The sequence below is a fragment of the Phocoena sinus genome, chromosome 18, assembly GCF_008692025.1.
Source record: "Phocoena sinus isolate mPhoSin1 chromosome 18, mPhoSin1.pri, whole genome shotgun sequence".
Classification (NCBI taxonomy): Eukaryota; Metazoa; Chordata; class Mammalia; order Artiodactyla; family Phocoenidae; genus Phocoena; species Phocoena sinus.
Genome location: NC_045780.1, coordinates 35,787,121 through 35,814,960, shown reverse-complemented (window position 1 = coordinate 35,814,960; position 27,840 = coordinate 35,787,121).

Below are 27,840 nucleotides of genomic sequence, written 5' to 3'. Positions count from 1 at the left end.
CCTCTTGACGTGTAAAGTTAAATTATTTGGAGTTACAAAACATTTTTTCTCTAGACAAAGCCTTACTTTAACAACCATCATGTTCTGTATGCTTGGAAATGTTTTTTTGATGTCCCAAGCTGAACATTCATCTTCTCTTTTCCTTTTAATTCCTTTCATAAGAATCTGAATCTCCCTAAAGCAAATAGTTGTCTCTGTCAGAATGGGAAGAGATTACATAAAAGTAAACCCAAATAGAGAAGCACAATAATATATTTGTAAATAACAGAATCTCGACCACACAAGCAAATCCCATGACAGAGCACAGCTAATGACAGGAAACTCTGGACTTTGTCCTTAAATAATTTATTATGCTAAATAAATAGAGGCTTTTCACTCCTGCTTTCAGATAATAGTTTCCATCTTATCCCTTTAGATAGCCTGGTCTCTTTTGACTTAAATTTTGTTTCAAAGTGCCCAACTTTTGTTTTCTGTGACATTATTACGTGTTGTCTACTTCTATGTTAACTTTTCTTTCCCTGATCACCTTGCTGTGAAGGTTTCTTTACAGTTCCCTCCTCTAGGACAATGTTTTAAAGGTAAGGTAGGGTATAGAGTATTTTTTCAGAGTTTTCTGAAAATCATTTTTAAAATATATTTTCCAAGTAATCATCTTTCCCACTAATCCTTTTACTTTAAGGAATGAATACCAAGACTCCTAAGTTTAGATATCAAGACTATCAAGATATCAAGGTTCCTTTTTTTTTTACTGTTCTGTAGCTATATTCTCAAAGAGAGACACTTAAAGCATAGACCATGTTGACTTTTGTTTCAAAAGGGAAATTGTCCAACCACTCAAGATGTGTTTATATTTTAGTTTTCATGCAAGCCCATTAAGTGTGGTGCCATTTCCTTTTTAAAACTCAGATGTTTTTGACCATCACTTTATAGTAACAGCTAATGGACTTCAGATCCACAACTCAACTATCTATTTATGCGATGCACTCAATTCCTGAAGAATTTCATCAAGAATAAAATAAGAGTGGTTGAAACTTTTATTGATTTTTCATTGGCTTTTGACTCTGTGGGCAGAAACTGTTTACTACCTAATCTATACTAACTCAATATAAAATGCTAGCTAGTAATGTATGCTTCATTCCTGAATTTTAATAACACTTCGAGATTCAGGGAAAAGAGAACAACTAATCTTCAACACTGATCCTGAAAAATCAAATGAAAAATCTATTTCCCTTCTGTCCATATTATTTTCATTCACTTTTGATCCCATAAGTAATGTAAATTCTTACATTCATGAACTGCAGGTCCTCTCAACTAAAAATGAGTGACTAGCTACAGCATTGAAGAAGGAATTATAAACACAATAAATTATCCTTAAAAATATACCTCAAAATGTAGTTCAAATCTGATCACCTCATATAGTAAGATTTTGTTTGTTCATTTTTTAGTTACTATGGCACTCATTTTCAATCCATACATTTTAGGGTCAGTAGAATTGACTAAGAAATTCTTTCTCAAAATTTCACATTTAAATGTTGCAATACTGAAAATCTACTGTAGTAAAGGTAGAGCACTAACGACAACTAATGAAAAAAGTCCAAACTATAAAAAGTTTGAAACTAAAACTATTTTGGCTCCACACTATCATGTAAGCTTTTCAGACTGTATGAGTTTTTGCATTTTTATTGATGTGAATAATGACTTCTTTCTTGAAGAAAAAGCTGACTTTATTTACATTTATATGGAGATAAGGAAGTTCATAACCTAGTCAAGATTCTTTGTTAGATAACTTATATTTAAGGAACAACACTCATACTTACTCACATGCATACAACTTTGCATTGTGAGGCTTCTAAAGTATAGTTATCCACAATCAATGAGTAACAGAATCCCAGGACTTGAAACCCTTATTAGAAAGTCAGTCTTAAACTGTTGGCTAAACTGTTGTTGTCTAAAAACCCCTGTGAGAAGTGATATTTAAAATGGCTTAGAAAAAGATATGTGAGCCATTCAGAAGCAAGGCAGCTATGGTCTTGGACTATATTGTCATGTATTAATTTAAATCCTCTCAGAAAATATACCTATTTGTATTGCATTTAAACATTGTTACTTCAACATTTTGTAAAGACTCTTAGTAAATTTCCAATATTATGTGTTTTAGAAGAAATGTTCTAAATTTCTAATATTATTTTTAATATTAATATTATTTTCCTAATCACTGCATAAAAAATTAGTGTCATAAGTTAACCCAAACTGAAACATAAAACAATCTTTGGTAACCTCAAATTTCTACTGTGTTTATTTATAATAATCAGAATTATATAATAATAATGAGTGGTGAGAGTGGGCAACCTTGTCTTGTTCCTGATCTTAGTGGAAATGGTTTCAGTTTTTCACCATTGAGGACAATGTTGGCTGTGGGTTTGTCATATATGGCCTTTATTATGTTGAGGAAAGTTCCCTCTATGCCTACTTTCTGCAGGGTTTTTATCATAAATGGGTGTCGAATTTTGTCGAAAGATTTCTCTGCATCTATTGAGATGATCATAGGGTTTTTCTCCTTCAATTTGTTAATATGGTGTATCAAATTGATTGATTTGTGTATATTGAAGAATCCTTGCATTCCTGGAACAAACCCCACTTGATCATGGTGTATGATCCTTTTAATGTGCGGTTGGATTCCATTTGCTAGTATTTTGTTGAGGATTTTTGCATCTATGTTAATCAGTGATATTGGCCTGTAGTTTTCTTTCTTTGTGACATCTAGGAGGCAAGAATATACAGTGGAAAAAAGACAGCCTCTTCAATAAGTGATGCTGGGAAAACTGGACAGGTACCTGTAAAAGTATGAGATTAGAACACTCCCTAACACCATACACAAAAATAAGCTCAAAATGGATTAAAGACCTAAATGTAAGGCCAGAAACTCTCAAACATTTAGAGGAAAACATAGGCAGAACACTCTATGACATAAATCACAGCAAGATCCTTTTTGACCCCCTTCCTAGACAAATGGAAATAAAAACAAAAATAAACAAATGGGACCTAATGAAACTTCAAAGCTTTTGCACAGCAAAGGAAACCATAAACAAGACCAAAAGACAACCCTCAGAATGGGAGAAAATATTTGCAAATGAAACAATTGACAAAGGATTAATTTCCAAAATTTACAAGCAGCTCATGCAGATTAATATCAAAAAAATAAAGAACCCAATCCAAAAATGGGCAGAAGACCTGAATATACATTTCTCCAAAGAAGATATACAGATTGCCAACAAACACGTGAAAGAATGCTCAAAATTGTTAATCATTAGAGAAATGCAAATCAAAACTACAATGAGATATCATCTCACACCAGTCAGAATGGCCATCATCAAAAAATCTAGAAACAACAAATTCTGGAGAGAGCGTGGAGAAAAGGAACACTCTTGCACTGCTGGTGGGAACATAAATTGATACAGCCACTATGGAGAACAGTACGGAGGTTCCTTAAAAAACTACAAATAGAACTACCATACAACCCAGCAATCCCACTACTGGGCATATACCCTGAGAAAACCATAATTCAAAAAGAATCATGTACCAAAATTCTCATTGCAGCTGTATTTACAATAGCCAGGAGATGGAAGCAACCTAAGTGTCCATCAACGGATGAATGGATAAATAATATGTGGCAATATATACAATGGAATATTACTCAGCCATAAGATGAAACGAAATTGAGTTATTTGTAATGAGTTGGATGGACCTAGAGTCTGTCATACAGAGTGAAGTAAGTCAGAAAGAGAAAAACAAATACTGTATGCTAACACATATATATGGAATCTAAGAAAGAAAAAAAAAGGTCGTGAAGAACCTAGGGGTAAGACGGGAATGGAGACGCAGACCTACTAGAAAATGGACTTGAGGATGTGGGGAGGGAGAAGGATAGGCTCTGACAAAGTGAGAGAGTGGCATGGACATATATACACTACCAAACGTAAAATAGATAGCTAGTGGGAAGCAGCCGCATAGCACAGGGAGATCAGCTCGGTGCTTTGTGGCCACCTAGAGGGGTGGGATAGGGAGGGTGGGAGGGAGAGAGACGCAAGAGGGAAGAGATATGGGAACATGTGTATATGTGTAACTGATTCACTTTGTTATAAAGCAGAAAGTAACACACCATTGTAAAGCAATTATATTCCAATAAAGATGCTAAAAAAATGAATAATAGTAAAAACAAACAGTTCATAATACTAAATATATGCCAGATAGTAATTTACATACTTCATAATTTTTACAATTCTGTGTGCTAGGAATTCTCACATGAGAAAACAGAATTTCAGGTGAAGAAACTGTTTTAAAAAACTGAATTTCTTTCCATATACTTCTTTCCAGTTTTATTACTAGAAAGAGTTGTGCTATATCTAAACTCAACTATGGTAGCCATTGATGATTTATTATCTGCATATTTCATAGTAATAAACACATTGTTTTTATTATATGATAGGCATTATTCTTAGCTCTTTGTATATATTAACTTATTTAATTCTCAATATAAGCTATGGGACTTTATAAATAAGGAAACAGCTGCCAAAGTTGCCCAAGTCACATAGATAACCAGTTTTAAAGTTGGAATTCAATCCCAGGCCATCAGTCTTGAGTCTTTGCCCTAATCATTAGCAACGTTCCCTTTGTTATTTGTATTTTTCTTTCCTTTTTCTTCATATAGTATCTTTAGTCATACTTTCTCATGTCAAATTCCAAATTTGTTTATTGTTTACATTTTCCTGTACATTTCATCCTTGGAGTCCACTTCATAATTAAATTGGATTATAACTATATTACATCTAGATTTATAACCAATAATAATATCAGGTTAAATAGATGGATAGATATGTTAAATCTGTGAATCTTGTAATACAATGTAATGTTGTTAAACCAATATTACACTCTAAATATTTCTAATTCATATATATATGTTTTACATATCTTCCAAGAATATAAATTTTGCTTAGAGGGCAAATTATTTTTGTTGTTGTATATAGATAATAATTCTGTAAATTCATCTAAGGCAATTGATAAATTGGAAATACATATGCAATGCCACTCTGTTTTTTAGTTTGTTTGTTTTTTCCCTAATTTAGGAAGCTCAAGGTTGCAATTCTTAAGGAAACCATTTTGCCAACCAGTGTATCTTTTCCCACTGACAGCATTGATAAGGTAGTAGAATGCTGTTGTAAAATTTGGGAGTGAGTAGATATTATCAAAATCTGTCACTTTTTCACATTACCACATTGATTACTGTTTGTGAAGCAGTGGGAGTTTGGAAAAACAAAGCAAAACAAAAAGAAAGAAAGGACTTTCCTAACTTTCTTCCAAATAATTCACTAGAAAAAGTGAAAAAAAATTGAAATCTGTCTAGTAGTGCAGTCATTTATAAAATTAGAAGGCACATGCTGGCAGACGTTAGAAGACTTAAAAATGGTAGGTAATTATAGATAAAGGAACTTTCTGTTAAAGACAGTTAGCTGCCGCTCTGTCTGGCTAGGAAATTAGATTTCAGACCTTGTTCAGTTTAACTTTCCACTTAACCTTAGACATTTTGATAACGGACAACTCACTGCACCATTCTTCAGCTGCACCCTTACAATCTAAGTTTCCTATGTAATTTATCTGACTTTAAACAATATTGACTACTCAGAGAAAATGCCTTTGCTAATGACTGCTTGATATAAATGAGATCATAGAAGTGCAAGGCCTTAGACTTTTGGTGTGTTCCAGTCATAATATCTAGCTGTTGAAGCAAGTATGTCTGCCTTTAATTCTTACACTGTAAATTTAAAATATATGGTCTAGGTGATAGCACTTGGGAGAAAGGGAGAAGGAGGACTGCTTGTTCTCTGAATTCAGTTCTTCATACTTTATTGTTCTACCACAAAGACTTATCATTTAATCTCTCAAATTTCATATTTACCTAGATAAATTTCAAAGATCACATCAAAATTGCATACTTCAACAAGTAATCTTCATCCTTTCAACTCAAAATAACATGATTCTAACAGAGAAGTAAAAAATGAGGGATTCTTGTATGAAGCTCTATTTATTGCTAATTATCTCCATTCAGTTTTAAAATTAATTACAGTTAGGCCAGGTACAAATCTGTTTGAACCTCACAGACTATGATATTATTTTAGCAGTGCATTAAGAATTAAAAAATCCTCATGTTTCTGTGGACCTTGTATTAATGATATTTTATGGTTATTTCTAGAAATATGAAAACTACAGCATCACGAGAAATCAGGTCAATTTACTCTTCTATACTAACTAAAAATGAAATGGTAGGAATAAAAATAATTGGAGTACTAATTTATTTTTATTATTATTAACCATTGACTATGTTGTGAGTTGATTCTAATAGCTATTCATATGGATACATGGCTACTAGTTATGATCTCCTTTCCCCTCTAATGGACTCTTCCATTATCAGTGCTTGCACAATTCCTCTACATACTTTACCAGAGGATTTATTACATTTATTTCTTTATTTTCTGTTTATGTACAACTCCCTATTGCTAGAAAATAAAACCCCAAGAAAGAAATCATAAATAAATAATCTAGTAGGTGGTGTGGCATATGGAAGTTGCAGAAGTTGTCAACTAAATGAATAAACTAATTAATAATGTAAATACAGAAATGTATTATTATATATTTCATAGTACGTTGTCACCAGTTTGTTGTGAGAATTAAATATGTTACATAAAGTGATTAGCAGATCATTTGACACATGGGAAGGATTCAAAAACATTTGTTCAATATTCAAAAATATTAAAATATTGCCTTTTTATCTTTAAAGAAAGTGCAACATACTTTTACAGTGGGAATATATAAAAGATGAATTTTTAGAGCCCATACTGCAAGACAGTTATTAAACTGAATAATTCCACATATTAAACATGTTGAGTTAATAAATAAAATGAAATAAATGGTGATAGAACGAGGTGATTAGCAAAATATTGTAGATTAGGCATATATATGGCAATGGGAACAGACTAGAAGAAGAATAAAAGTGTTTTGCTGGTGGTTTATGCTAGTTGACGTGGTTTTAGAATATAAATTGATTGTATTAAAGACCTTTAACACAAATATCCCAATATATTATGCATTTTAAAATGTTAACTTTATGTATACCAATTTTCAAAAGAAAACACTTCACAATTTCCAATTTTCATAGAAATAAGCTATAAAATGAGTGAATGAGCATATACAAAAGAACTGAAATTATTCAAATGAGAAAACACTATATTACTAGTTAGGAAAATCTGTGTTGTTAGTTACTAAAAAAAATTAAGCTTTGTATGAGAGTCTGCCTCTCAGTCTTGTCTTTAGTTACATTGAAATATATCTTAAGATTCTGAAAAAAGGATGGAAAAAAATCTGTATGTTGTGTTTTTGCAAAACCCTTGAAATCTAACAGTAGATTATGAGACTGCTCACTTAGCCATAAAGTAGTGGTGTGCCGATCAGTTGTAAACATTGTAAAATCAACATGGTGGATAATCCTACATAACTTGCCCAGAACACAGGAAATTAGAAAATGCTATGTGGAGTCAGTTCAGTTATGGATGAACTAAGAAGACTGAAGCAAAATAGTGAAAAGCAGAGTGTGGGGAGCTGGGAGCAGGAAAGGGAATTGGTAAATACCAAACATTTTTCCTAATGTGTTTATAGTTTCTTTGACTTTCCTCTGAGTTTCAAGCACTTAATTTGTGTTAATTTAAAACATCAATGTGCATTTTTTCAGAAAACATCTTCAAAAGGCTCAGTGAAATGTCAGGATTATGTCAATGTGGTACGTGGAGAGCATACCAGATTTGGACCAGGATAGGCCCAGAAGGCCCAGGATACCCTCCTTTTTTAGCACCTACTATCTGTGTTATCTTCAGAAATCAAATAACCTCTCTAATGTTTGATTTTTTTCATTTGTGAAATAATGATATTCATGCTTTTGTCACAGGATTATTTGGGGATTAAATAATACATCGTATGCCAGCTCAAGGAATGTTTGTTTCTAAAGAATCATGTGAATTACTGATGAATATGCTAAACCCACTATATCATTTCTTCTTCAGTCACATGGAGAAGTCGGTTCCTAAGCTTAAAAGGAAACATGTTTTTAAAAGTTTTCTTTTTTTTTCAAAAAAGTAAGCATGTTTCTTGAAATACAGATCATAATGCTTATATTTAAATCAATATCTCCTAGGGTAAAATTAAACTTAGTTTTATCTATCTAATTACAGATTTCAGAGTAGTGGAATTTGCATTAATCATATTTAACTGTTTTGAATTTAAATAAATTCTTAAGCAAAGTCATGAGCTCAAGGTTGTTTAAAATAATGAATTTGATGATATTGTTTACTTCCCCGACTTTTTGTGACACTGCAGTTCCGAGAACTCATATACCTTAAAATTTATTCATGCATATTTTCAACTCTGCAGTTTACTGAAGTGTGTATGCTAAATTATGTTATTTTCGTCCTAAGGATTGCTCTGTGAAATGAATATTGTGCATAATTATGGAAATGACACTGGTAATTAGCTCAGAGTAGCTGCAGAGCCTACATAAGTTAATTTTTAATACATAGTTCAATTCAAAGAATGTTTTCAGTAACACTGCAATATTTATTTACTTATTCATTATATATTATTTAAGTAGACAAAATGTAATTTATAGTCATTAAATTATAGGTATGACTAATTTACTGACCCTGTAAATGGATAAGCAAAGTTAAAAATATTATCTTAACTACCTTTATAGTCAAGACTTTCTGAAATGTTGCACCTTTCAGAAAATTATTCAAAGCTACTTGTGTATAATTGGCTTTATTAAGTAGTACATTTTTGTTTGGTGATTAATTCAACACAAATCAGATATAATTGAGTGTGAGCCAATGATATCAAAATATCTTAATCTAACAATTTAATGGCATTCTCTGGGGCAACTATATTTCCTTTAACAAGGTTTTAATGTGCTTTTGCTCTTTCTTATTTTGTTTTTTAAATCCTGTCATAGTGGAATTCATTTGCTAATTAAAATCAACACAGCCTAATTAGTTTTCTCTAATATTTCTTTGTGAGGACACTATTTTGTGCTAGGCTAATCATTGCTCTAGGATTAATGGATACAATGATAATAGAAGAGCATCCATTTTGTGTTTAAAAGTTTTATATTTAACTACAGAGTATAGATGTTCAGCAAGTCAATAAGAGTGTCCAAGTACAGTTCTTAGATCTTTTTTCAAACAGTAGCTTTCTCCTCAAGGAATTGATTAAAGAACAAAAATTTAACATTAAAAACAACTTTATATAAAATGACAGATACAAAAATCAACATAATATTTTTCATAAATTGTTTTAAAACCACTATACTTTTGCAAAAATTTTACCGTATTTCTTGGATTACAGCTTCTTTAAAAGTTAAAGCATTTAATTGATTCAGATTATTATTTTTTTATATGAAGTCTATAATTTTGAAGGTCTACAGATTGGCTTGAGAAAGTCCATGAAATTCCTGGAAATTATTTTTAGAACTGTGTTGCAAAGTGCACATGTGGATTTTTCTAGAACAAGATGTCATAGCTTTCTAAGATTTTTAGAGAGGTTTATGATCTATAAAAGGAAAGAACAGGGCTTCCCTGGCGGCGCAGTGGTTGAGAGTCTGCCTGCCGATGCAGGGGACACGGGTTCGTGCCCCGGTCCGGGAGGATCCCACATGCCGCAGAGTGGCTGGGCCCGTGAGCCATGGCCGCTGAGCCTGCGCATCCGGAGCCTGTGCTCCACGGCGGGAGAGACCACAACAGTGAGAGACCCGCGTACTGCAAAAAAAAAAAACAAAAAAAACAAAAAACAAAAACAGGAAAGAACAATGAAATCTATAAGGTTGCTTCTAAACATGAATATCTGTAACTATCTGAGTTTTTGTTTTAGGTACATAACATATTTTACTCTTCTATTTTTATTCTAGATTAGCAATGCATTCAAATTAAAGAAATCAGTATATTCTTGATTTGAATGGCATCCAAAGGAACTATTCATGGAAATTTCTCATGAGGAATTGTGGCTAGTTTCTCCATCCTTCCACTGTCACAGAAGATAATGTAAGCAGCAGCCAATATTTCTTAGAAAAGTATTCATTCGCAGTGTGACATTTTTATACTAGTTAATACTAGCAGCAACAATAGGAACACCATAGGAGTAGGAAGCACTTGAGCAAAATCCAGAAACTTTCTCACATCTCCCTCAAATGTGTCCTTTCTCCTTCGTTAGGAGAGTTGCCGCATGTAGAGGAGGTATACCTATGTCAACGTCAAGACTCCTATTGATCATTGAGATAAACCGCTAATAAACGGCTATCATGTTAATCACTGCCAATCGTTAAGATTTCATAAATCATTTCTTATATTCAACCAATGTTTTTGGTAGCCTTTAAAGCCTTAGGGACCTTAAATGTAGTTGTTACAAATTCTAGATTTTCACTGCAATCAGATTTTATGTAACTTTAGTTTATTCTGTACCAAATGGTGATTATATATTTTAATATATATTGTATATATTTATACAACTTTATATATACAAGTATTTAAAAATAAGAGAAATATTCTTTAACCCTGGGTACAAAAAAAATGGCACATGTGGTCACTCCATTCTGCTATATACAAATTAAAAATTTATATTTAGGCAGATTACATATACTTATAAACTTAAATAGAAATAAATTCTTATACATGCTATTATAAATCAAAACTGGCTTATGGGATTAAGATAAAATTGCTTAATCTTAGTGAGGCAGTAGACACACACACGGAGAGAATGCCATGGGAAGGCTGGAAAAAACAAGCCAAGGAACTACCTAAAAGTTGGTGAGAAACCTAGATCAGTTGCTTCCCCAGCTCCTTCAGATGGAGCATGGCCCTACCAACACCCTGATACAGACTTTTGGCCTCCAGAACTGTGAAAACAATTTCTATTATTCTAAACCTCCCAGTTTATGGTACTCTGTTTAGCAGCCCTCACAAACTAATATACTCGTCTAATTACTGAACCTTATTTTTCTCATTCTAAATAGAAAAATGTTTCTTCTATGTATGAAAGTGTTTTGAAACATATAGCAATGTAAAAATGGAAAACATCACTATAATGACAATAATCTAAGATGAATATGTTACATTCTAACTGTGACAGGTAATCTTGACGTTTCTAATAAACCTAAAAAAGAAAATATTGCGACCCAAATTTATGATTAAAAGCGGTTTAATGAAAGCCATAAGACACAGGGTGTCATGGTCAGAAGGTATGTTTATATAGTGAGACAGAATAAAGATAGAAAAGAAACAATCTTTTATTCACATTTGTATTAGAACCGTAGCCATGTTTCTGGGTGTTTTCACTGCCTTATATTCTATACAGTTAAATTTAAATGTTGATATGAACTTATATTGCTGATCATATTGTTAGTTTATAACTATTAGACAGCTATTAGACTGTTCTCAGGTATAACATTATTATGTGAAACTACTACCTAGATTGACCTGTCATATTATTTCTTAACTCAAAGATTACAGTAAGTACAAATCAGTACAGGATATATTATAAAAAAGAATGACCATTCAACACACATTCACATTTATTCGTTTACTAAATGTTTCTTATAGCAGCGTTCTTTATTAAGTATAGTTACTTAATATATAATTAACCTAATATATTTAGCACACTGAGAACAACTTACAGCATATAGATGAAAATATCAATAAACAATAAATTATGTGTTTTATTTGCAGTCAATCTGATACGGTTCTTTACAGTGTGACTCAGTAATTTATTTATTTTGCAAATGAGAATGCAGATTATCATTTCTACCACAAACATTGAGATTTTACTGATCAAGGAAAAGACTTGAATCAGTAAAACAATAAGTAGGTTTTAGGTTCCAAGACCATTTCAGAAATATCAGTTTAAAACAAGGGGTAAGGTTTCTTTACACTGGTCAACGATGTGATTGAAAAAAATGGCCACATGATGTTTCAATTCCTCCAAAAAGATAAAGATATGGAGTTTAAATCACTTGCCTGGCCTTGTGACTTGTTCTGACCATTACAATGAGGTGGAAGTAACTTTAAGTAAGTTCTTCACCCAGGCCTCCAAAAGCTTGCAGATTTCTCTCTCCTTGCTTTGGGAACTCATTTACCCTGTAAAGATGCTTGAACTGGTCTGCTGAGTAGTAAGCAGCACAAGGGTAATTGCCACTGTCATCCCAGCTAACTTCCACACTAGGGAGTAAGACCACGTGGGAGAATTCACCACCAGCCAATCTCTCAACCATCAGCAGACACAGGAGCAAACCAGCTCAAATCATTTGAATTTAGCCTAGATCAGATTAACACAGTAATAGCAGGACTGTGATCTAAACAAATGGCCATTGTTTTGAGCCACTCATATGTAGGATGGTTGATGCCAGGAGTAGTAAACTCATATAAAATTGGTTCCTGGAAGGGGGATACTGCTGTTCAAAAAGAAAGAAAAAAAAAAAAAGCATGAAACATGTAGCATTGCATTTGGGAGAAGGTGGCAGCACCTAATTTTCTAGCTTACTTATACAATTACCTACTTCATTGCTCTTTCAGCCTCTGATAACCATTGGCTTACTATCAGCCTTTGCTAATAGTTTTCTCTATGCTTTTCCAGTTTCTGCCTGCCCATGCTACATAGTAGTGAATATATGAATGGCCAAATTCTCATGTGTGATATCTTGGATAATAAGAAATGCATCCAATGAATGTTTGGATCTGCATAAGGGGACCATCAGGCCTAATGTTGCAAGTGGCTGTTTGGTTTTATTATCTGTGAATGATAAATAACTACGAGAGAGGAAAGGGATAAAGAAAGAAACTTTCAGTTTGCAAGCGGAATTGAGGGGTAATATAGAAGAGATATGACTTGCTACGTTGGAAGAATAAAACTGTCTCTCATCCCCAGTCTTCTCAACTAGTAAAATAATCTCAAAGTAATATGAAGCTTGGGGTCAAAATTCAAATCAAGAGTGTGGCTATAAGATCCTTAAGAACTCTGGAAGATTTAAGGCAGGATCTAGTAGACCAGTCCTACACAAAAACAAAACAAAACAAAACAAAAAACAAAACCTAGACAAAAGAGGCTCAAAGAATCTTATGGGGATGTTCTTTAGCAGCCTGACAAGCCACTTGAAAGTGAGAAAAGTCTGTCTGGAAAAGAGTTGTGGGTGTGACTTTTGCCATGTGAAATGATAAAATTTCTGATACACATAAATTCCACAAAGGTTGCATAAAAGTGATATCAGCAAAAAAGCCACTAGCCTGAGCTAAGAGAAACTGTGATCACTCAAATTATAAAAAGGTCTCTGGGTTCCCAACTTTCTACAGGCTAAGAAAGCTACTTTGCATCAATTATGAGCCATTTGTTACAGAAAAGAAAGGGTTCGCAGGGCAAATCAAGATTGGGAGAAATGAGACAAAACTAAGAGAGAACAGAGTAATGGAGAAGAACTCTTAGAAAGCAGAATCAGACCCTAATGAAGACACATTTCCTTTCTCAGGGAGGACCTGGAAACATTTGCTCTTCAGGACCAGTGGCTGCTGTGTGCCTACTGTTCTTTTCTCTTTTTGAATTGAATGGACAGGATTAACATGCATCTGATCTATGGTAGCGCTATAGTGATATCCAGAAATGCCTGGGACTCTGGGTCTTACTTTGGTCAAGATAGAGATGAAATCTACTATAAAATGACTTATTATAACCTGCTGTTTGAAGTCTAAAAATTCCCTGTCTTAGAGCCATGGGTAGTCAACTTTACTATTGAAAATATATCATTAACACCTGGTTTAACTGTTTATTGCACAGAGTTTTAGCTATCTTACCAGTAGGCTATAAAAAATTCCTCAGTACACTTGAGCCTTGGCTCTCATAACTAATGTACCTCAGATGGATTCTGGCAGTTCACTGTCCAAAGACAAAGCACAATTTCTATAATCGACAAATAGTTCTAAATGTTGCACTGAGACCTCTCTGTGTTTGCCTGAGCTTCCTTTCTCCTGAGGAACTATTTTCTTCACCTTTATTAGAGCCTCATATGAGTATACCCTGTGGAATTTCAGCTGTCATTGAAATTTTATCTGATGTAATTGCTGCAAACTTGCATATACAAATTATGCTATTACTGTTTTAGCATTGTATTTGGGTGTGGGGGACACATAACTCATCTTTTTCAGTTTATAAGTCTGTGGATGAAGAGGATCCACATCCAAAGAGTCTCAGCCACTTCCAGACCCATCATTCAGATTTAAGGCATTAACAAACATCAATATGATTCTCTTATTAGAATAATCTGAATACATCTTGTCTTCTCTATGCATAGGAAGAAATAACTCAGACTTTTAACATGCTCAGAAGTTAACTGCATCAGCTAAAGGGAACTGTACTCCAAAGTGTATTCCATGTGTAGTCAGAATTATGATTACTGTGAATTGTGCCTTTGTTACTATTCAAAGGCATTAACTTATTTCTATTTTTTAAAGATAAAATTTCTATGTATTTGGTCTGTTTAATAGGTACATTCCTGAAATGTTGGGACTAAGTAAGCTTTTAATCCTCTTCCAAAATGTATTAAAAATATTTTTATATGACCTAGCAATTCCAATTCTGGGTATTATCTGAAGGAAACAAAACACTAACTTGAAAAGATATCTGCATTCCCATGTTCATTATGGCGCTATTCACAATAGGCAAGATACAGAAATAACCTAAGTGTCCCTCCATGGATGAATGAATAAAGAAGTTGTGAGAAAAAAATAAATAAATAAAATAAAAATAAAAAATAAAAAAAAAGAAGTTGTGAGATATATATGTATATATATATATAATTTGTCCATAAAGAAAATGAAATTGTGTCATTTGCAACAATATGGATGGACCTAGAAGGTAATTAGGCTGAGTGAAATAAATCAGACAGAGAAAGACAAATACTGTTTGATATCTTATATGAGGAAACTAAAACAAAAACAAAAGCAAAACAAGCTCATAGATATAGAAAACATATTGGTGGTGGCCAGAGTTGTGGGGTGGAAGACATGTGTAAAAAGGAGTCAAAACATAAAAAAGGTTTCAAACATATTAAGGAAGGGGTCAAGAGAATATGTGACTGTGGAGAGTATGAATGGAAGAGTGCAGCCTCCTAAAGGAAGTACAAGCCTCAGCAATGAGTCCAGCTTTTGTGATGTATGAAGCTAGATTACAGGCTCTTGGAACATAGCAAAAGAAATAAATAAATAAACGTATTTTTAAAAATTGTGTGTTAATCAATTTGTGCCTATTGGTTGAACATATTGATCAGAACTGTTTGGAAATTAGGGTTTTACTGTATTAAGAAAATAAATGTGACTTCCTGAGTAAAAAACCCAATCTAAAAATTATTTTTTAGCCTGACTGGTACAGGGAGACTACTCAAGATGCTATTTTGGAATCAGAAACAAATCCACCTCAGCCAAAATATGGTTTGACATTAAGAAGAAGTTAATGGAGCGACTTCTGGCAAACTCAGCCAGCTGAGGGAAAACTATGTCTGGCACTTGCCAGATAAGACTCAAAAGTGCCCACACAAACTTTTAATCTGATACTCTTCTGCTATCAATCAGGGAGGAAGAACAACAAGATGGGGTACCTGTGAACTACTGGGCAACAAAAAGTCATATCCAGGAGAATAGAAAAGGTATTTTTGAAAAGAGTTAAAACCTGAAGCACCAAATGCAGGGTCTGGATCAAAATGAAGAACCATGTTATGAAGACAGATTTGAAGTCAAGAAATTAGGAATTTTGACAATGTAGAGACAGCCATGAGCTGCACAGAGAAAAGATCATGCCATGGACATATATACACTACCAAACATAAAATAGATAGCTAGTGGGAAGCAGCTGCATAGCACATGGAGATCAGCTCAGTGCTTTGTGACCACCTAGAGGGGTGGGATAGGGAGGGTGGGAGGGAGGGAGACACAAGAGGGAGGATATATGGGAACATATGTATATGTATAACTGATTCACTTTGTTATAAAGCAGAAACTAACACACCATTGTAAAGCAAGTATACTCCAATAAACATGTAAAAAAAAAAAAAGATCATGCCAACATCAAAGAGTATCTGCACCTCAGTATTAATAGCTAGAGAACTGTATTTATCTCTTGTCACCTACTTATTCAGCTTTATGATGTCACTAATTTCTTCAAAAACCTTATAGTGATTTTGATTCAAAGGGAACAAGTTCAAATACAGAATACATAATGGAGGACATACTGCCAATACTATTACTAATAAGCATTTAGCCATTCATTGTAACGGTATCTAAAACTCACTGGAAAATTCTTTGGGATCCAAGTTAAAAAACGTCTCCATAATGTTAGTTCATATGTACTTACCAGAGTATTCTGTGTTCTGTCTTAAATGCCTCCGAGGGCTTTTAATAGTGTGATTGATTGGTTCACTGGGAATTGAAATCGACTGTGGCCTATATTAAGCAAAATTAAAATTCCAGAACTTTGGGAGATGGGAACAAAATGGCAGACTAGGGAGATCCTAGGATCACCTCCTCCCAGGGGCACACCAAGTCTACAGCTACATATAGAACAACTCTGGGAATAACCTGAAAGTAGCAGAATCAGCTTTTCCACAACTAAGGATATAAGTTACAAAACACATTGAGATGAGTAGGAGGAGCAGAGACCCAATCTAGGCAGAACCCACACCCCCAGTGCAGGGACCCCCGCCTCAAAAAAAAAGAAGGAATATCACAAACAAGAGACCCTCCCTAAGGAGCCGTGAGTTCAAACCCCACATAGGGCATTCCAGCCCTGAGGACGAACACTGGGAATACAAGCCATAACAACTGGCTTTGAAAACCAGCAGGGTTTACTTCTTGGAGAGCTGGCAGGCTATAGGAAACAGAGAGTTTACTCTTAAAAGGCTAATACAAAAACTTGCTGAGTCTTACTGCAAAGGCAGCGGTTTGAAAACACCTGGGACATTTGTGAAGGAGATTCATTGACTAATTTTACGGCCAGTGCCTAAGGGGAAAGAATCTTTTGGAAGCACTGCTGGGCACTATTTTATTTTTTTGTCTTAATTCTCCCTCTACTTAACTAGCCAGGCACTGGTGAGTGTCATTTTTGACATTGGTCATCTACCTTGCTAGCACCACTCACCATGCCCCAGCCAGGTGCCCCTCCAAAGTGGCTCCCACCTGATATAAACACAAATAAATGGAAAGATATATGGTGCTCATGATTGGAGTAATCAATATTGGCAAAATATATGTAACACCTAAAGCAATATATCTATTCAGTTCAATCCCTGTCAAAACACCAAAACTATTTTTCACAGAACAGGAACAAATAATCCTAAAATTTGTATGGAACCACAAAAGACCCTGAATAGCCAAAGCAATCTTGAGAAAGAAGAACAAAACTAGAGGTGTCACATTCCATGGCATCAAACTACACTATAAAGCTATAGTAATCAAAACAGTATTGTACCAGTACAAAAACAGACACATAGATCAATTGAACAGAATAGAGAGCCCAGAAACAAACCCATGCACATAAGGTAAATTAATCTATGACAATGGAGGCAAAAATTACAATGGGAAAAATTCTCTTCAATAAAAGATGTTGGGAAAAATGGGCAGGTCCAGTAAAAGAATAAATATGGACCACCATCTTACAGCCTATACAAAAATAAATTCAAAATAGATTAAAGACTTAAATGAAGAATGGAAAGAATAAATTCTTAGAAGAAAATGCACCAAAAGCAAAAACAAACAAACGGGACCAAATCAAACTAAAAATCTTTTGCACAACAGAGGAAATGATAAAAAAATGAAAATAACAACCTACTGAATGGGAGAAGATATTTGCAAGTAATATACCTGATAAGAGATTAATATCCAGAATATGTAAAGAACTCATACAACTCAATATCAAACAAACAAACAAACAATCTGATTAAAAAATGGACAGAGGACTTGAATAGGCATTTTTTTTCCAGAGAAGACATACAGATAGCAAATAGGTACATGAAAAAATGCTGAACATCACTAATAATCAGGGAAATGCAAAATGAAACCACAATGAAATATCACCTCACATCTGTCAAAATAGCTATTATCAAAAAGACAACAAATAACAAGCATTGGGGAAGATGTGGAGAAAAGGGAACCCTCATGCATCATTGATGGGGATATAAATTGTTGCAGTCACTATGAAAAACATTATGGAGGTTCCTCAAAAATTAAAAATAGAACTATCATACAATTCAGCAATTCCATTTCTGGGTTTGTTTTTTTTTTTTTGAAGAAAATAAAAACACTAATTTGAAAAGATATGTGCACCTCTATGTTCATTGCAGCATTATTTACAATAACCAAGATGTGGAATCAACCAAAGTGGCCATGGATAGATGAATGGACATAGAACATGTATTATGTATGTGTCAGGATAACAGGATATTACTCAGCTATAAAAAAAGGATAAAATCTTGCCATTTGTGACAACATGGATGGACCTAGAAGGCATAATGCTAAGCGAAATAAGTCAGTCAGACAAAGGCAAGTTCTGTATGATTTCACTTATATGTGCAATCTAAAAAACAAACAAATGATTAAACAAAACAGAAACAGATTCATAGATATAGAGAACAAACTGATGGTTGCTAGAGGGTAGGGGTATGGAGTGTGGGTGAAATAGGTGAAGGGAATTAAGAGGCACAAATTTCTAGTTATAAAATAAAGTCATGGGAATGTAATATACAGAATAAGGGATATACTCAATAATATTGTAATAACTTTGGAAACAGATGGTAACTAGACTTATAATGGTGATCATCTTGTAATGTATATAAATGGTGAATCATTATGTTGTACACCTGAAAATAATCTACCCTTTTATGCCAATTATACTTAATAGAAAAGTAATAAATAAATTTAAAAATAAACTTGTATTAAAAAATAAAGGCATGTGATATATAAGTTTAAAATATATATAAATTTTAAAAAAGATGCCAGAACTTTGCCTAGTGCAAAAACATGAATCCATTGACTTCAAAAAATAGAAATATTGAAGCAAATGTGTTAAGTATGACTCACTTTCCCACCCTTTCAATACTGGAAAGGCACGGAGATACTCTACCAAAATATAAAAAATACATTTATAAGAGTGTACATGAATCTTTAAAAATATCAGTAATAGATGGCAATGAAAGATCCTACCATTAAATCCGATTTATATATTAGTAGTAGCTACTAGAGAGCAGAATTCTGGTGTAGCACTCAACTGCCAGAGACAAAGTAGTGATTATAACAAGCGCATGCATAAAGCATAACCAGATTGATGTTACCTTCAGGATATTTGGCAGTAGGGAATTTATCGTGGCATCCCTAGGACTGAAATAGAAAGACAGTCTACTATAGTTCTTATTTGTACTGCAAAACTGGGAGGAACAAAAGCTTACTTTTGTCAGGAATGAAAGATAGTAAAGATATTAAAAGTCTAATAATGGAATATTATGAATGACTTTATGTCAATAAATTTGGAACATTTTAAAGAACTTTGAAATACAAAAAAAAAGCAGTGAGTATGCCTTCTGTTATATATACATTTATATATTTATATGTGTATATATAAATGTGTACACACATTCTATAATATATATGAACGTATATACACATATAAACATTAGCACACAGAGACTTATAAAAACGTTATATCGTCAATATTCAATGTAAAGTAGTTGGGGGAGATGTAAATAAATGTATCATTTTAAAATTGAGGCCTTCATATCTAATAAGTGTAAAACTAATGGACAAGGATAATATGAATTAGAAGACATTGCCTATATCATGAATCCTTTAATAGCTCTACTCTTCCTAAAAAAATTAGGTACACATTTTGCTGTCATCTCATATATTTACTCAATTGATTAATTTGCATATAATGAGTAAAGTTGTTCAGATATTAACAGGTACTTTTCTGTTTGAAAATGCTAATTCTATTTACTTGGGTTTCAATCATGACCCAGAAAGGAGGTGGCTAGGTTATTTAAATATTATTGAAGACATCTTTCCATCATTTTTCTTTCTCTTAAGTGAAAATTTTTGCTTAATCAGTTTCCCTTTTGAAAAATAAGCCTGACCTTTCTATAGAATAATATGACTCATAAATCTGACTTAAGTACACTGGATATGCTTTTCACTATGTATATACCTAAATTTGATTAAGTAGGAAAGCAAATTCTGATTGAACAACCATGATAGAATTAAATGGCTAAATAGAATTGAGTTTTATTTAATTATTTCATAAGTACTCTTTTATTACCCATGAATTAAACTTGAGCTAAAAATAACAACATAAAATAAGTTATAAACATTCTACAGGTTTGAACTGTGGCTATGTACATATAATGCATAAAGTCTAAAAATTTATCTACCATATATCTTCTAAGGTAATAGTTAAGAGTTCGGTCATAGATACAGCACTTAGGAGTGCAATTGGTAAATGAAAAATAAAATTTATATCAGCATAAAACTATTGTCAGCTTTAAATATACAAATATTTATATATATATTTCTTATCTAGATATGTTCAAATTCATCCAAAAATATTCTAACTTTTGAAAGTTACTCAAAATATATAACAGAGATAAATACAACTTCTATTTGTCTAAATAAAATAAAAATTTATATAGGAATAAAAATTCTATGCCACTTTTAAAGGAGCTAAACAGAATTTTCATTAAGTGTACTTCACCCTATTTTGTGTGTCTGGAAAATTTAATAAGCACCATCTAGAGGTTGCCATTATATTTCATAAAATACGGAGGTAGAATCTGACTACATCAGATTATAGAAATAACATTAATTGTAGATAGTTGGAGAAATATAGATCTTAGTGAGTTTGTGGATATTAATAAGATAACAAAGGAATTATTGGTATAGGATAGCTCCACATTATATTTTCAGATTTGTTAAAAGTAATGGTCATAAGATAAATGTTGTAAGTATAATTTAGAAAATTACACTTATCCACAGAATTTATAGATCTATTTAGAAAGTAGTTTACACATATCTACTACAAATTGACATACAAACGTGGAAGAGTTCCTAAAAGGGAAAAATAGAGACATACTTTTATAAGAAATTTAATTATCTAGAAAGGAGGCATTTGAGAGAGAAATGGTGTTGTTTCTTCTCTGTCTGTCATTATTAACAACAGTGAAATGTGTTAGCTTCCAGACATAAATAATCATTCTGCTAAGTATATAAATTACCATGTTTTATTTATAATGATAGACATTCACAGGTGTAGCATAAACAGAATTTCCCGTTAACTTTCTAACTCATTAGCACACATTTTTTAAAATAGTTTCAGAGCTTATACAGAAATGGGAAAAAAACACAAAACTTGGTATAATGAGTTGTTTTATTTTTTAAAGCCTGTCAGCTACATTAGGAAAGACACATCTTTTCCTATTTCTCACATTCAGGGAATAATTTGGTTCCTATCCTATTCATTTGGTGTTTGTCAGAGAACTCCTAAGATGTCTTAATATACAGGAAGGATTTTCATGTTTGAACTTGAGGAATCCTCAGCCCTCAAAAAATTTATTCTAAACTGGTAACCCCATTAAATAATAGAGGAATAACAATTATGTGTAACTATATTACATAACATAGCCTAAGAATTAGCCTCTACTTCAAGATTCCAGACTTACTTAGCCAACTGAAATCTCAACATCTGTGTTTGGATGTAAAATAGGCATCTCAACACAGAATATGTAAATAATTTGAACTATTACTTTCTGTCCAACTCCCATATTTGCTCAACAGCTCCCTTGCTCCACTCTTCTTTATAAATGACAAGTCTATCTTTCTGTGTTTGGAACAAGTGGTTACTTGTAGTATTTTTGAATCTCCTACACTACATTCATTCCACAAAATAATCCTGTTGACTTTTTAATATATTCCCAAACCAGTCACTACTGATAACTTACATCACTTCCATCATGTCCTGCCATGCTAATTTTTTATCTGATTCTTAATTTAGTTTTAATAACTTGTACTTTTCCTTGTGGTTTGCCCTTACATCTGTTATCCATATAATAGAAAGATCTTATTAAAATGTATGTTGGATCATGTTACAGCTCCACTAAACACCTTCTAAAAAGTTTTAATCTCACTCAAAGTAAATTCTGAAGCCCTTGTTATATCTTTAAGGAACTTTATGAGCTAGAACTTGCTATCCATCTAGTGTCCCTCACTTACTGCATTTCAGACACTGGCTTCTTTGTAATCTCACAAATTCAAAAAGCCTGCCTCACCTTGTCGGGTGTTTTCAATTGCTCTTCTCTCACCTAGAATGTGCTCTGTCTAGATGTTCACACACTCAATCCCACACTTCTTTCAGAATCTACTCAAATGCCACATTATTGCAAAAGTGTGCGTTGAGTACTCTATATAAGGGAACAATACCTTTATTATCATCCTCATTATCCTTGTCCAAATTTAAAACACTAACCACTAATGCAACATATGTATGAATTTGCTTACCATTTGACTTTTCTCACGTAGAATGTAAGCTTCAATGGATCATAGATTTGTCACTAACAGCGTCTTATCCATAACAGGACTTCAAATATTATTAACTGAATAAGTAAATTTGGAGATATAAACATGAATGCTACTCAGTCCCTGCTGTCAACACAGCAACATAAAATTTAGGAAATGCTTCCCTTTCATCACTCCTCAATTTGATCATTCTACTAAATGAGTCAATGAATGAAATGCAAGGACAGAAATAGCTACAATTCACTCAATAATTTAATGTTTCTTAAAGAAATGTTTGTTGCTATGTACCATGCAATAGATGCCAAGTTAGCAGACATTGCATTAGGCAAACTTAATTAAAAGATGCACTTCTTAGATAATTTCTATCCATTCATAAATGTTAGGTAACTCAGGATAGAGTAAAGTGTTTCTAGTCAGAGAAGCAATTACAATTTACCCTTAGGGTAAAGGAAGAGTTTATAAGAAAAGAAAACAATTTTAAAAGTACCTTAAATATTTTAGCACTATCAATGAGACAGAGTGGCTCAAATACAAATAACTATCTGTGTTCCTTCAAATAATTCAAGCATAAAGAAGACAAAGTTAGGCATGAATATACAATAATAAAACAAATGGGTAAGAAAAAAAGAGATCAGAAAAAAAGGAACAGAAGAGGAAATTGATAAATGAGTAATAACTGCCTTAACAAAATGATGTAAACAGAAAGCTAATTATGGGTGGGAATTGTATGCCCAGACCCACAGAACAGCTATGACAACAAAGACAACATTTACCAATAAAAACAAGTATGTATGCAGCTGAAATCCAAACAGAAAAATGGCCGCTCTTCTCTGAAAATATTGAACTAGTTAACTAAATTTGTGTACATCAGGCATATTGGTTGGCTAAAGAACTGAACTAAAATAGAGGAATCAAATGAAATTCTATACTGTTGATAGTGAAATCCCACTTCCATATCACAACTCAAATACAAGAATGCTGTCACCAGGCTTATTCATTTATTGACAAAACATGTTAAGTTTTCCTCTTTGGGAAAAACCAACCAGCTCAAGGGAAAAGACCTGCAGTTATTTTTGGTGAATAATCTGCCAGTGAAAGAATTGAATTAACTCAGTTCCTAGTGACGTTCACTAGTGGTTTAGCACCTACAAAGAGTTCTCAATTAGTTTTATAGTAAGTACATGGCTCTTAAATATATGAAGACTGTCAAAAATCACCTGACATTTAAAGCAAGTCTCCATAATAAAAGGCAAAAGTCAAACTAACAAACAAATAAACAAAATAACTCAGAGGAAATTGAATCAAAGGTAGGAGCAAAAGATGTCTTTGAGGGCTTCCCTGGTGGCGCAGTGGTTGAGAGTCCGCCTGCCAATGCAGGGGACAAGGGTTTGTGCACCGGTCCAGGAGGATCCCACATGCCACGGAGTGGCTAGGCCCGTGAGCCATGGCCCCTGAGCCTGTGCGTCCGGAGCCTGTGCTCCACAACGGGAGAGGCCACAACAGTGAGAGGCCCGTGTACCGCAAAAAAAAAAAAGTCTTTGAAAACAAAGACACAAAATCACAAAACAATGAATGTACTCAGAGATAAAAGAAAATATTCAGCCTAATAAATAATAGTAAGAAGCTTATAACAAGTTTTATTTATAAAACAAGAAATAGGTTTTGTAAATTAAGAAATTAAAAATAAAATTTAATAGAATGTTCCAGAAAATAGAAAAACAATTAAGGTTATGGAAAAGAAGCAGAGAGAGAGTGAATGTGGAAGGGAGAGAACAGGTTAAAAGAGAAGAGAGAACAGAAGAGGAAATTAGAGAAGACAAGAGAGAATTAAGGATGATTCCAGGAGGTCTAACAAAGTAAATTTCCAAAAAGAGAGAATAGAAAGGTATGTATAATTTGAGGTGTTTTTATGTATTTATTTTTTACTTAGTTATATTTATTTATTTATATTTTTAACTTAATGTTTTAAAATTTTTATACAATTATAAAAATTTTATAAAGGTTACTTTCCATTTATAGGTATTGCAAAATATTAGCTATATTCCCCATGTTGTACAATGCATTGTTGAGCCTATCTTATACCCAATAGCTTGTACCTCTCACCCCCCTAACCCTATATTTCCCACACACACACACACTGATAACCTCTATTTTGTTCTCTATATCTGTCTGCTTCTTTTTGTTATATTCACTAGTTTGTTATACTTTTTAGATTCCATATATCAGTGATATCATACAATATTTGTTTTTCTCCGGGGTGTTTTTATTTATCAACATGGGATAAAGGAGTAGAGAATAAAGCATCAGAAACTCTTAGTGAGAGAACCAAGTGATTTAATTGGTTCACGTCAAATTAACAATAGAGAAAACATATTTACTCTGCTGTCAGATGTTTTGGTCTGTTTCTTGCAATGTGAACTACTTATTAATTACATGTTTAAATGGTCTTAAGCCTGCTAAAGCAAGCAAAATTGTACTTTTTGCTAAAAAATAAATGTTTAGCTTAACAATTTAATCACAAAAACATAGGGAGGACAAACCCTGTTCCCCCCTCCCCCAAAAATTAAAAAAACAAGCTGGAAATGAAAAGTACATACATATAATTTCTTTATAATTAAATATATGTATATAATTTATAATAAATTAAACTTAAACATTTTAAAATGTAAATGTTACAGCTAGACTATTCCTCAAAATGTTTGTTTTAAGTTTTCTTCATTTCATCTTCCCCATTTTATAAATTTTACTACTGGCTTTTTTTTTAGATCTAAAATAATACAATTAAATACAATTTAAAAATTAAAACTCTTCTATACCTTCATTGTTTTAAAATTCTATCTGAATAATGTGTTACACTTTTTAGAACGTGGGAAGTCTCTTATTACAAAGTGTTTTCCCTCCTTTTCACCCTGTTTTTGCCTAAGTTATAATCAGGAAAGTTTCTCCTGCAGTGCTTAGTTAATGATAAATCTCTAGTCAAAAGCTCACAGGGAGTTTCACTTTGTCTGAGGCCAAGCCTTCCATAATTATGTGGTTTTTGCCTTACATAGAACCACCTCATTCATGGATCCCATGAGAGTGAAATCAAGCTGCCTTCCGCTCACAAGGCACTTTGCATTGGGTTTGAGGTGTACATCCGTATTAAAGCCTTTTTCCTGATTTTTCTGACTAAAGGGAATGCATTCAGAGAAGGCATTTTTTTAAACCTATATTATTAAAGCAACTCTGACTGAGACATTTCCAAAAGAGCTTCTTTAAAATCTCTGAAATTATTTTTGATCATTAAACAATATTGGTTTTTAATGACTATTGATAAATATCTCTACACTTATATAATTATTAATCATTTATACAATTATTATGTATCTGAGGGTCCATTACTTCTAATCTGTATAATAATTGCAACAACCAAGAAGAGACATAGATAACATAAAAGAGAGTAGATTGGAAAGTTAGTGGAATGGCAAATTAATATTTATTGAGCAACTTTGGTTGAGTACGTTAAATATTTTATCTAATACGAAGAAGGAAAGAAAACCTACAATTTGACTGTTAATGTTGGAAGTTTATTCAAGAATATACTAAAAGAATGTAAAACATATAATTAAACTGATTTGAGAGAGCAATTGACTATGAGTGTCTGAAGTAAATAAGCAGGAAAAATTAAGGTAAACTGAATTTTAAGTCTTCCTCTAAATAAATTAGATGATCCATGCCCTATAAATTCATCCCTTTCCTTATTTGGAACATGCAGAAAATCTCTAGCATTATCTGTGCACAGCAATTTTTCTATAAAGAGAAGCAGAAATATCAAGGAATCATCTCTTAAACAAACTGAATCTTGGAAAAAATTTTTAAAGAATTTTAATAGTGTTTTCTGATAAATTAGAGATAAGTAATAAATGAAGAAAAAATTTAGCCATGACAGTTCACATATATGTTCAACAAATCAGTATGCCATTATAACAAGTGATTTACTGATTATTTTTTCCTATATATACTTAACTATAGTTAGTAATAAGTTATATATGAGAACTTAGACTTTCCATCATATTTGAAGATAATATTGCTACCTATAAATGTAACTTTAGAATTTGAAACATATTTCAGTTTCAAATTTAGAGTGAATCACCTGTTGATTCTAAAATTTTGTTTTTATTAAGAAAACATATTTATAGTTACTGTTGTGTTAATTAATAAGCATTTAAAATAATAGTTGGCTTCATATAAAGAATAAAAGAGGTGCAAATATACAATTCTAGAATTTACAGTCTTATTTGGAAAATATGCCACATACCTGAAGAAATCAAGAATTTAAGTGCCCTATGCTAATTTACACATAGTTAGGATATGTAACAATTACCATGTAATTATAATGCAAGTATATATTTAAGCCTTAGTGGGGAAGAAACCCAAATCTACAGTTAATAGTCTTGTGTTAACATTCTGGCTTTTCCAATTATCAGATGACTAACATCTAACAAATTCCATAAACTACCCAAGATTTAGCTTTATAATTGTAGTATAAAGAGTAACTATTATATTTAGTGGTTGTTTTGAGATTAGATATAATCTATATAAAGTACTTAGCATGCCAGGTCAGGGGAACACTCTTGGTAGATAATTTTATTAGTTATAATTCAGATATCTATAAAGAATACAAAGCCAGGATTTTAATTTGTAGAGCAAAAAATGGAGTTCTGCACAATGATCTTGAAGCACATAGAGAATTAAAGAATATATACATGAATCAACTAGTTCCAGACATATCTGAATCTGGATATAGTATCAGGACTTCAACTATCAAAGCAAAAAAAGTCATCATTATTGTTAGATACTCTCATAATAAATGTTTTCTTAGAAAACAAAATTGTCTACCAAGAGTGTTCCCCTGACTTGGCATGCTAAGTACTTTATATATATACTTTATATAGATTATGTCTAAATCTCAAAACAACCACAAAAGATAATAGTTACTCTTTCTACTTACAATTATAAAGCTAAATCTTGGGTAGTTTATGGAATTTGTTAGATGTTAGTCATCTGATAATTGGAAGTCAGAATGTTAACACAAGACTATTAACTATAGATTTGGGTTTTTTCCCCACTAAGACTTAAATATATACTTGCATTACAATTACATGGTAATTGCTACATATCCTAACTA